Source organism: Pinus tabuliformis, chromosome X, assembly GCF_031772625.1.
Source record: "Pinus tabuliformis cultivar Carrire ecotype Pingquan chromosome X, CPIR1, whole genome shotgun sequence".
In the NCBI taxonomy this organism is placed as follows: domain Eukaryota; kingdom Viridiplantae; phylum Streptophyta; class Pinopsida; order Pinales; family Pinaceae; genus Pinus; species Pinus tabuliformis.
The window spans coordinates 312,878,587-312,890,447 of NC_142308.1; positions in this window are offsets into that span (position 1 = coordinate 312,878,587).

Sequence of the window (11,861 nt, forward strand, 5' to 3'; positions counted from 1 at the left end):
TTAATAAGTCAACTCGGGTTATTAAAAAAATGGCATTTTATAGGCCAATATCATGACTTATCAATATTACATAACCAAAACACTAGAACACATTTCATATGACACTTGTTAATATGACATTGTTTTAATTGAGATTCTTAATTTGTAAATAAACTTTGTTGCAATGTCATAGGCCAATATCATGACTTATCAATAACACATACCCAAAAAACCAAAACACATTTCATATGACATTTGTTAATATGACATTTTTTTAATTAATCAATTAATTAAAAGAGCTAAAAAGGCATAACTACTTTGGAGATAAATCTCAAACTTTCATTAGTGTATGCTATTAAGAATATTTTAGAATATTTCATGGAGGTTACATCCTTAGTAACCACTTAATAATTATTGATATTTAAATTAAAATTAGAAAAACCCAATTCCAAAATAAACATGACTATATTCACATAATGAATGAAATTATAATTTTCTAATAATAATTATAAAATAAAATTTATTTATTAATATTTATTTTCTAATTATTAATTGTTAATTATTATTTTTAATTTTCAAATATTGAAAATTTATCTTAAATTTTTGTATTTTGTTTTATTTAAATTATAATTATTGTGCTGAGAGCCACTCTCTAGCTCAGTATGGAAGAGATGTGGTTATGTTATGTTATCTAAACATTGTACTCTCAAATTACATAAAAATAAAATAAGATTTAATATCTATATATATATATAATTAATTTACTTTTAATGAGTAACTTGGCAAACCATGGATTATGTAGAATGTCTCATGGGAAATTTAAATGTTTAAAGTTTATTTCAATTTTATTTAAAAGTTGGTTATGGAAAGCCATGGAAAGCCATGGAATGTAAACATTTTCACTTAACATACAATTAGATGACAATTACTCTCTTTCCCTAGACATAAATCATCTCAGTTGGGAAATGAAACCAAGAAGATATGAGAGAGTGATAGGCAACTAAGAAGGGAGGGAGGAAGAAACTAGTACCTTGAACAAGATGTTGTTAAGGGAAGGTTGTTAAGGGCCGGCTTATGTTGCCAGTTAGGGTATTTTTGAGTTGGTTGGGCCCAATGGAATCTCGAATTCTTGAGTTGGTTGGGCCCAGTGGAATCTCGATGACTTGAGTCTGTCATTTCCTGGGCTAGACTTGTACAACCTTGATGCCTTTGGACAAACCTTCCTAGGTCACTATCAAAAAAACTGTTATGGAAGTGGAAAACTTGCTCAGAGGGTTGGAAAACTTGCTCAGAGGGAGTGGTTGTCATTCTCATTGGTTGGGAGTAGTGGCCTCTCTCCTCTATGAATTCTAGTGGCAAGCCCAAACTCTAACAAATAAGTATTAGACCATGATAAATAAGTATTTTGTGTTGTTAAATTCTCTTTCAGAGTATAAAATGTTGTTGGAAATGACATCATCTCACTTGAATGGAAACCAAAAAGATATGAGAGGAGTCAAAGGCAACTAAGAAGGGAGAGAGAGGAAGAAACTAGTACCTTGAACAAGACTTGTTAATGGAAGGCAATATGTTGCCAGTTAGGGTATTCTTGAGTTGAAGGGAGAGAGGAAGAAACTAGTACCTTGAACAAGACATTGTCAATGGAAGGCAATATGTTTCCAGTTAGGGTATCCTTGAGTTGGTTAGGGCTAGTGAAATCTTTATTTCAAACATGATACAGTAGTGTATGGAATCTTTATAAACACTTTGTGCTAATTTACGAGTAGTAAGTTTCATGAATATGAATTTTTGTGCAAAGACTCTGTAATAGTTACAATAACAATTTGAGATAAAATTTTGGCAAAAGGAAAATGATATGCCTCTTCTGTAAAAGAAATTGAGATTGTGGAAATTATTTCTAAAATGTTTTTGATATGAAAAGATGACGAGTTATTGCGTTATTGCACGATAGAATGAAATTATATGGTATTTAAATGGAAGCTCATTACTCGAACAATACTTATTTCTGTAATTATACCCAAACAATCCTTATTTCTGTAATTATATATATACCCACACACTACATAAGAGTGAGTGGTAGGCAGGTTCTGGAAAAACCTCAATCCTACCTATCCTCTAAAGCTAAAAAAAGGGGTAAATAACTGTACTAGGAACTTTATAAAGAGTTTAAATAAAAGAAAGAGTTATAAGAACAAAAACCAAACAAGATTTATGGCAACTGCTTAATCGAAGTAACATTACAAAATTAATAATAAGATTTCTCACAACTGTAAAAGACTAAAAATAATAAAATGTTTCCTACAATTTAATTAAGAAAGTAAAAATATAGGCCGTACACCTTGTCTATTTGGAAACCATATAAACTAAAAGAAAATTCTTTATATAATTGAACGATTGAAATTAGAAATATAGAAATGTTTTATCAACAAAAAAAACAAGAAAGGTTTTTCCCTTCAAAACCTTAACATTTCCCTAACGAGATATGTAATTTGATCCTAACAGAGGGGTGCACAAAACTATAGCTACAATACCATAAAAGTAAGGTTCCATGGTCACAATGGGACGTGAGGGTGTACAAAAAACAAAAGAGTATGCCATTTATTCACATAGTTTAATTACTAGTATTAGTTCCCAACACAAAAGAAATATCAAATGATTTAACATTTTCTCGAAAATGAGCACTACGAGCTATGAAATTGGGTCATCAAGACTGTTACTAAATAAAAACTAAACTATAACCATCGTCGTATAACGCTGGTGACAAAAATAATGTGGAACCTGTAGACAAATTGAAAATGAATAAATAATTAAAGTCCTAGTAATATTGCAGGTGGTCGTAACTATATATCATTGAATAATGCAGAAAACCCCTCAACTGGAAGAAAGAAAGTCAACTTTGTTAAATTTTGTAACCCCGTGTGACTGAGAAAGATCATAAAGGCAAACTTAAGTAATTTCATATTGGAGCGAACCCTCCATGTACCTTGCAAGATATATAAGCAAGAAGAATTTAAAATAACCTCTAGGAGCAACATTGGAAGAAAACAACATAATTTATAAATCATTAAAGAATTGGAATGAGATACCTATAACAGCATAACTGTTGAAAAATCTAGAACTTGGTCACACCCTGGAACTGGTGGAAGTTGAAAAGGGTTTGAAATCATTTAGCCTATACCCAAGAATATGACAAGGAATAGTCAACGACAGATGAAAGGGTATAAAACCCAACTGTAGAAGAGAAGCTTGGATATAGTCATGACCTATACACTTGCAAACAAAGCCGGAGACAAAAAGTTCATTATAGACCTACTATGCAAATAACCTATGAAATTATAAAGAAAATAAGGGTGGTAAAAACTTAGTGCTAAGTTCAAGAGCTAGTCAACCATAACCATATCTAATTCAATAAAAAGTTGGACTGTTGAGCGAAGAATTGAATCAAACGCACCATTAGATTACCCATGGCTAATGCACTTAATTACACAATAAATTCCATGTTGTGGGTATCGGTCTTCAAAGCAGTAGCAAACGATTAGGGCTCTTCTCTGTAGTTGTAGAGTCGTGCCCTCCGAGGTGAGGGGATTGAATGGAACTATGGAGGACCATAGGAGGAGGTGGTTACTCCCATAACCACCAACCTCAAATCTCATTTGTCCACAAAAAAACTTAGCACATATCATCCGTAGATCTTGAAATAATAATTACACCTATAATAATTTTCCTCACCGGTTAACCCATACATTTAAAATATTCTGGAACCATCGATTAAGGGAAAGTGTAGGTAAAACCACATTTTTGTACGCATATCAAACCGATGGTACTAATAATACCGTAGTCAGAATAATCAAATGAGCCAAGTACATTAACTAACCGAAGTATAATGACACGACTAATCAAACAATAAAACAAGAAATCAATAAGTTGTTATAACATATTACCAAAGCGAAGTGTGGGGGTAATAACACCAAATAACATATATAATTTAAATATGAATCCATAGTAGAGTGATAATTATTCTAACATGAACACATCACTTGATAGGTAATATATCAATTAAAAGGTAGTTTTAATATATTATAACCATGGCAATGTTATTTGGATTAAAAAAAAATTGGTGTATGTTACAAGTGGCATCAAAGGTCAAGGGTTCAACATTGTGGTCTGTTTAAGGGAAAATAGTAACAAACTATGTTGTTTTCCATAGGAAAGAAGAATTGGAAATATGGAAACCCCGCTTACATAACCAAATTCTACACCCTTACCTAAATCGAATCTTGGGATGTGGGTGCAATTAGGTGAAGAACCTTGGTCCATATCCACTATCCTGTTTTAAATAGTGAAGAGTTGAGGCCAAAAATTACTAATTAAGAGCAGATAATGAATAATACATGAGAAACCAAATAAATTTATATGTTATACAGTCAAAGCAATGAAGAATCATGTCATGGGTACATTGAAATAAATTATGCTATGTAAGTTAAGTTATTAAAATACCAGTTGAATTATTGTTGGGATACCCTTACTACAAGAACTCATATGTTCAATGCCTAAGAGAGAAAACAATTGTTTTGATGACTTATGTATTTACACATGTTAATTAGTAAATCATATCCTGTGACTGCGGGATTGTGAATAGACGGAATTTTATGATTTATAACGATAGGGAAGTGTATGGGTAGACAAATCAGGAGACGTATTTGTGTGTAAATGAAGTATTAAGTCCCATAATATTAACTAATTATAAAATATCAGATGGGTATGTTAAGAGAGAAGGTGAAGCAATGCATATGAAATCACCCTGAACAGTTTAGGTTATCTGCATGATGAGTACCAGTTTCTAGTTGCAAGACCCTTTTGTTAATTGCAAGAAAAAACAAGAAGGCAAATTTATGTCTCAATACATAATTAATAAGGTCAATAATCATAAAGATGTCTTAAACTAAAGCTCTAATATGGATTGTTGAAGAAGGAGATATGCACAAGAAGGGGTAAAGATACTATTGGTAATAAGACTTAAATGCTACATTAGATACAGTTGGGAGGTAGTCACTTGCCTGGTGTAAACTATCTCCTTGTACATATACTAGATGTTGACCAAGAACCTAGCCGAGAGAGTGAATGTGAAAATACTTGGCAATAAAAATAAATTTTCAAATCCTAACAAAAGGGTAATCTTACCTGTGCATGGGAGGAAAGCCAAAAAGTAAAGAGACTATAGAAACATTGTGAAACCCTCACAAGTGCATTGTATGTTAAAAGAAGATATTAGAAACCCATCGCAAAATTAGAAAGAATTTTGAGACTTATAATCTAATAAAAAGAGAGGGAATATACACAAAATAAAGTGTATATAGAAATTAGAAAGGGGAATAAACCAAATTGAGAACCTCGTAATACGTAAAATAAGATACATGATGTATGGGGGATATATAACATTTACGAGTACAAAATAAATGTATAAATATGAGTTAGTGGTGTGTGATTGGTGGGAATGATTGGAATCATTTCACCAAATTAAGCATTAGCAACTGATATGGAAGATATCGACAACTGTACGTATAAATAATTCTAACGCAATAATAACTAGCTAGTGCAGATTTCATGATTGGTGAAAATAAAGTCTAAACTGATAGGGGAATTAAGTAGCTTTTGCACAAACAAGTCTTGTAATAAAGGGAGCCACATAAAGAATGGTTACAATAGCAAAGAAATTGGAACATCTATCAACATGTAGGATTGTAACAATCAAGTGATTGAGAACTGTAGAAGAATCAATGGATATAATACATGATCAAGAACTAGCGAAGTGGAGATAATTTGTGATAAAAATAATGGAAGAATATGAGTCTCAGAGAAGTAATATAATTATAAATTTTTAGTTGGAAGTAACATGGTAATTGTATCTAGGTTATTCACTGACACTAAATAAATATGAAAACACATCATAATAGTGTTGTTGATATCCATAAAGATATTCACTTTACGTTGAATATAGCAAGTATAAAGTGAGTAAGATCAGAGTCAATTTTAAGAATATGAAAAATTACTAGAGAAGGAGTGTAATGTCCCCTAAAACATAAAAAAGTAATCCAGATAGCTTTCTAAATTCATGTATATTGTAGATGTAGAGGGCTCAAGAATTTTTTAAGTTCTAGACTTGCAATACTGAATAAAATAATGATTATCTAAATGGTTTATTTTATAAGTGTCTCCCCATTGGGAAGGTCAAGAATGATAGAAAACAAGATGACAAGAGAATTTTGATTGATTGAAATGATAGATAATTGTAATTCTGATATATAAACATTTGAGAGAAGTGGATACAATAGGATGAACATGGATAGATGCATGTTAAAATTCATGGCCAATTTAGTAGAAATGCAGAAAAGAATATATATATATATATATATATATATATATATATATATATATATATATATATATATATATATATATATATATATATATATAATAAGACCAAGTGATACAGTTGTAAATTACAATGGGGAAACTCTTAACTAGATCCTTGCTTGTATGATGTTTTTTCTTGAAATTTTGGAAAATATTAAAAAAAAAACTCGAAAAGGACTATATATATATATATATGAAAAGATATATATGGCATTGGATGTGTATATTAATACTCTAAGGGGTCTATTGTCCTAATGAGACTTAAAGGATTGACAGTGGGTATAGGTATAAACAAAATGATTAGAAACATGTAGATGACTGAGTAAGGTAACTACATAAATGTGGCATATAATTTAAGGAAAAATTGAAGCTGTGATAAAAGAATGTTGGTATTTTACTGGCAGAAACATTACCCATGCCTGTTGACATGGAAAGCACAACATGCCACCAACCATTATTGTCCTAGATAAGTACTTAAGGAGTTTTAATATGATTTTTATAGACACAAGTGAATTCTAGCCAAATGACTGAATGAACATATGCTTACGAAATCAATATGCCAAGACAACCACACTAACATGATGTGTTGAGGCAGTTGTCAGGCACAAAAGATGCAAGGGGAAGAACCCCATAGTTGGGGTACATGTGACTCGAGACACCTTAATCAATAATTTGTAGTATAGAAAGGAATATAAACCCAAGAAGAGAGTTGTGAAAAGTCATAGGTAAGGTGCGTCAGAGTAGTACAATGGTAAGGTTTGATGATGTAATTTGTTATTTGTGTTGATTGTAAGCATGCATGTATTACTCTACATTGTGCCTTTGAATTTTTATAGAGGTTTCCTTTTGGTATTACCTTGTGCTTTTAAACCTCGACGACCTATTGGAAAAAAAAAAAAAAATAGAAGGAAAGGGATAAAATAAGGAGAATCCAAGTGAATTATAAAATATTTATTAAGAATTCTACATGAAAATACCGGCGGATAAGTAATGTGGAGAGGGCAAGGTCCACTTGAACAAAGGATAAAGATAATATCTGTCGTGAAAATGGTAAGTTGAAACAATTGTCCTAGAACTTTGGTAATGTTTTGTTGTGGCATATTGGATATCATGGCATTATGATGATGATAGTAAGTTTACTTACTGTGGGGGTGGTATGATTCCCATGTTGGGGCAAAACCACTGTTTATTAACATATCACCAGATTTCATATGTCAATTATATTCAAATAATTTGTTGATGGCTGAAGTGAATAAGATGTGGTTATGTGACATATAAGAAAATAATTATACTAGAGTAACATAATGAGTGTGAGACATTCAATGCACACATGAATGCAAAAAGGAAGGAACCCCATGATGGTACACGAAAGAAAACTTGCGTGTAACTTACATCAGCAACATGTAATACAACGTGGAAAAGAGGCCAAAACTGAAGGAATGTTTCAAATTGGACTTTTAGTGTTGCGTTAAAAGAAAATAGCAAAGCAACCCAAGGTGGACATAACTAAATTACTAGGAAAAAATAGAGAGCAATATAGCCATATTGAATATGGAAAAAAGGAAGTTATCCTAAACTTTGCATATGCATGGCTAATGCATATGTAACATTTGAATTAACATAGAAACATAATAGTGCTACCTAGGACGATAATGCACTAGTTGTAATTCAACATAAAAAAGGAGCAATAAATGATTTTTGCAATATTACTACTATGTAAGTAGTGCAAATGGAATTGGCACTTCCATGATCTAAATTTTACAGTGGAACTACATGATGGGGTCCTTGGCAATTTCTCTAGCCATTGGGTAAGTAAAATGATTAATTGATATTGTTAATGAGCTACAATGATATTGGTAACTCTTATTGAGTGTAGGCTGCTAACCCTTATGGGGTTGTGAAGAACACTTATGACCCTTATTGGGAACACATGTAACAATTGATGGTGTCTCCTTCATGCACTTTTAGTTTACAGGATTCATAAGCCACCACATGCCCTTCCTACATGAGTACACCTCCAAGGACTTCCAAACAAGCGACAATACAAACTAAAAATTCCTTATCAGGATCCGTTATTTTCAACACATGGGCAACACTAAGTGAATGTTTCAATTTCTCAAAATTTTCTTGACAATTTTTTGTCCATTCAAATTTTACTCATTTCTTCTACAAGAAGGTTATACGGTATGCGAACATAGAATATCACTTTATAAATCTATGATAGTAAACAGTGATTCCCATGAATGACCTTACATCTGCCACATCTTTTAGAAATTGGCCATTCAAGAATGGTATTTACCTTTTTGAGATTCACTGGTATCCCATGTTTAGAGATTACATGCCCTAGATATTGTATCTTGTCTTGGTAAAATTCACATTTCGGAATTTAGCATATAGTTTAGGTTCACATACGGTCTTTACTACTATCTCCAAATGTTTCTTATGTTATTCTAGGGTCTCTGTATATATTGAAATATCTTCTATAAAAACTAATACAAACTTGTCAAAGTATTTGCTAAATACATTGTTCATTAGACAAATGAAGGTAGGAGGTTCATTCGTGAGTCTGAAAAGTAACACTGTAAATTCATAATGTCCATATTCGGTTCAAAAGATTGTCTTGGGTATTTCCTCTTCTTTAATCCTCAGTTGGCGCTAACTATATCTGAGATCTATTTTGGAAAACACAATCACCCCCTTTACTTGGTCACACAAATAATCTATTTTGGGTAAGGGATACTTATTTTTAACAGTCAATTTTTTCAACTGTTGGTAATCAATACACTACCTAAATTCTTCATCCTTTTTCTTGACAAAGAGGACAGGTGAACCCCATGGTGACACACTTGGTCTAATGTACCCTTTATTTAATAACTCTTGTAAATGCATTTTTAATTCCATTAGTTTTTGTACACTCATTCAATAAGGTGTATTTGATACTGATGTTGCTCTTGGTATCAGTTCTATAGAAAATTATATTTCCCTCTTAGGAATTAAACTAGGAATTCCATAAGGAAACGCATCATGATAGTCTTAGAAAAATTCTAATACGTTTAAGGACTTAGCTGCCTTATCTTATGAGTGGTCCTCCACCTAAAAAAAAATAAAAAAAATTGGCATATTTTTCTTGCAACCCTCTTCAATTGTAGTGAAAGTATCTAACGCAAAGAAATGGCCCTAGGTATGACCCTTATAATTTGGGTTTCTCCATTCAATGAATTTTAGTATTTTCAAACTTTAAATTACAATTTTCTACGACATGAGGGCTAACATAGGTCAAGCTAGCACCAAGGTTTATTAATACAAAAACAAATTGGTGAAAAGGAATACCTTTTATCTCCAACATGGTGGATTTATTCTTTGTTTGGCGCCCTTCCAAGGCTACATTGATACATGGCATATTTATGGCCACATTGTTGAGAGTGGAGGCCTCTTGACTGTTTTCTGGTTTTTTCATAAATTTGGTGTTATATGGGTAGTTTCATAGTTAAACATGGGGTTCTATGCAACCCAGACATTTTAGGGTTCCCTATCCCTTTGATGAAATCATTTATTGTTGTTTTCTGCTTCTTTAGACATAGTTTGAGTCTAAGTCTATGTTCCTTCGGTCTAATAGATATTTTTGCTAAAATTCCAATTCTGACCACCTTTACCAAGTTGCTTGAACTGTCCAAATTTCCCTCCTTTTCCACCTTGAGCAATTTTTTCCTTCTTCCTATTAAACCAGGATTTCAAATTTTCATTTCTCCGCTTGGCCTTTTGATAGCAAATCCTTTCTTTCCTAATGGATTCATCCATGGTTTTTTGATTATCATACTCTATTAATTCATTCAAAGATAGTGGAAGGCACTTCATAAAGTGTTGTACTTTCACTTTTTCCTCTCTTATTTATGGAACATATTGTAAAATATGAGTGAATTTGGTTACTAACTCATCCACTGACACCTGGACAAGTTTTTTATCATGAAATTCTTTAGCCTTATGTTAAAATAATGCTTAGTCAAATATTTTTCTTTAAAATGTAACTGGAACTCCTCCATTTGGGTGTGAAGCCTAATTATATTCCTGATTGTTCATAGGTTTTTTGTTTCAACCATGGTAGGATCCTAGTCCTTGATGGGGGTGTGTGGGGGGCTTGCCCCCCCACTATTGTTGCTAGGGGGGTCAAGGGGGGTTGGTTGGGGGCAGGTGGATGCAATTATTTGGATCCCCCTGTATGGCGTGGACTCGGGGGAAACACCCTTGAAGCAAAAATTAGATGAAAATTTTCCTTGTAAAATATTGTAATTTCATAGTCAATCTAGGTCATTCATTAGGTGGAATATCGGGTAATAGACGTTATGTTAATTTAGGGTTTTTTTCCCTAGAAGGAAGCCCTCGATTTATATGTGGGAATTGTATTGCGGTTGTGTATGATTATTCTGTGCGAGAAAGAGAGAGGAGATTATGTGAGAGTGAAGAGGAAATTACAACGAATTTATTGTAGATTGTATCTCTTCATTTTGGTGGATAATAAAAAAGGAAGGACTGGTTGTTTCTCCGTGGATGTAGCCCAAATTGAGTGAACCACCTATATCTATGTCTTTCTTGTTTTATTCTTTCCAGTGTTTGTGTTTTCGCAATATTTTATGTGCTCCATTGCTCTGTTAATTAATTTATAACACCTCCCAATTAAACCTTCTAAATTATGAACTATTCCAACTTCTTCCCACCATAGGGAGTATTTTCCTTGCAACTGATAGGTAGCCATCTTTTCTTTTAACTCTGTAGAGTATTCGTACACTTGAAAGTATATTATGTTTATATTGATCAACCACACTTTTGCCACTTCTTCCATTTCCTCATAAGAAGTTGGGGGTCTGAACTTTTTGAACTCTCCTTGGAGTTCCATTTTGAGCTTCCTCCCTAATTTTAAAATATTTTTTGATGAACTATGCTCTTCCCCTTCCTTGAATTTTTCTCCATTACTTTCAACCATCTCCTTAGTAGTCTTTTACTTAGATGTCTCCCCTCTATTTTCTTCATCGCTTACTATATTTATAGTCTTGAGATTGCATTTATCAGTAAAAAATTTAATAAGTTGCTCTTGTTCAGTGGTAGCTTTTAGTAGTTTCTCATGTTCTGCACAAAGATTCATTAAATCTGTCCGCAAATGTTTCATCATATTTAATATCTCCTTGGCGGGTACTTGCACTTGTTGACCCAAATGCACATAAATTTCTTCTTCTTCAATGTGAGTACCTCCTTGTGGTTCTCCGATATCCATTCATCCTGTTTAGTTTCTCTTCTTATTCAGTGTAAACACAAACATTTATTTTATTAACAAAAATTGTGGCAAGCTCAAAGGCTACAATAGTGCAACATTTTTTTCTCTAATACCATATGTAACATCTCTCCCAATTCACACCAAAAAAGATTTTATTAAACTAATAATTTACATAGTGAATCTTTTTTTATATATAAGGTAA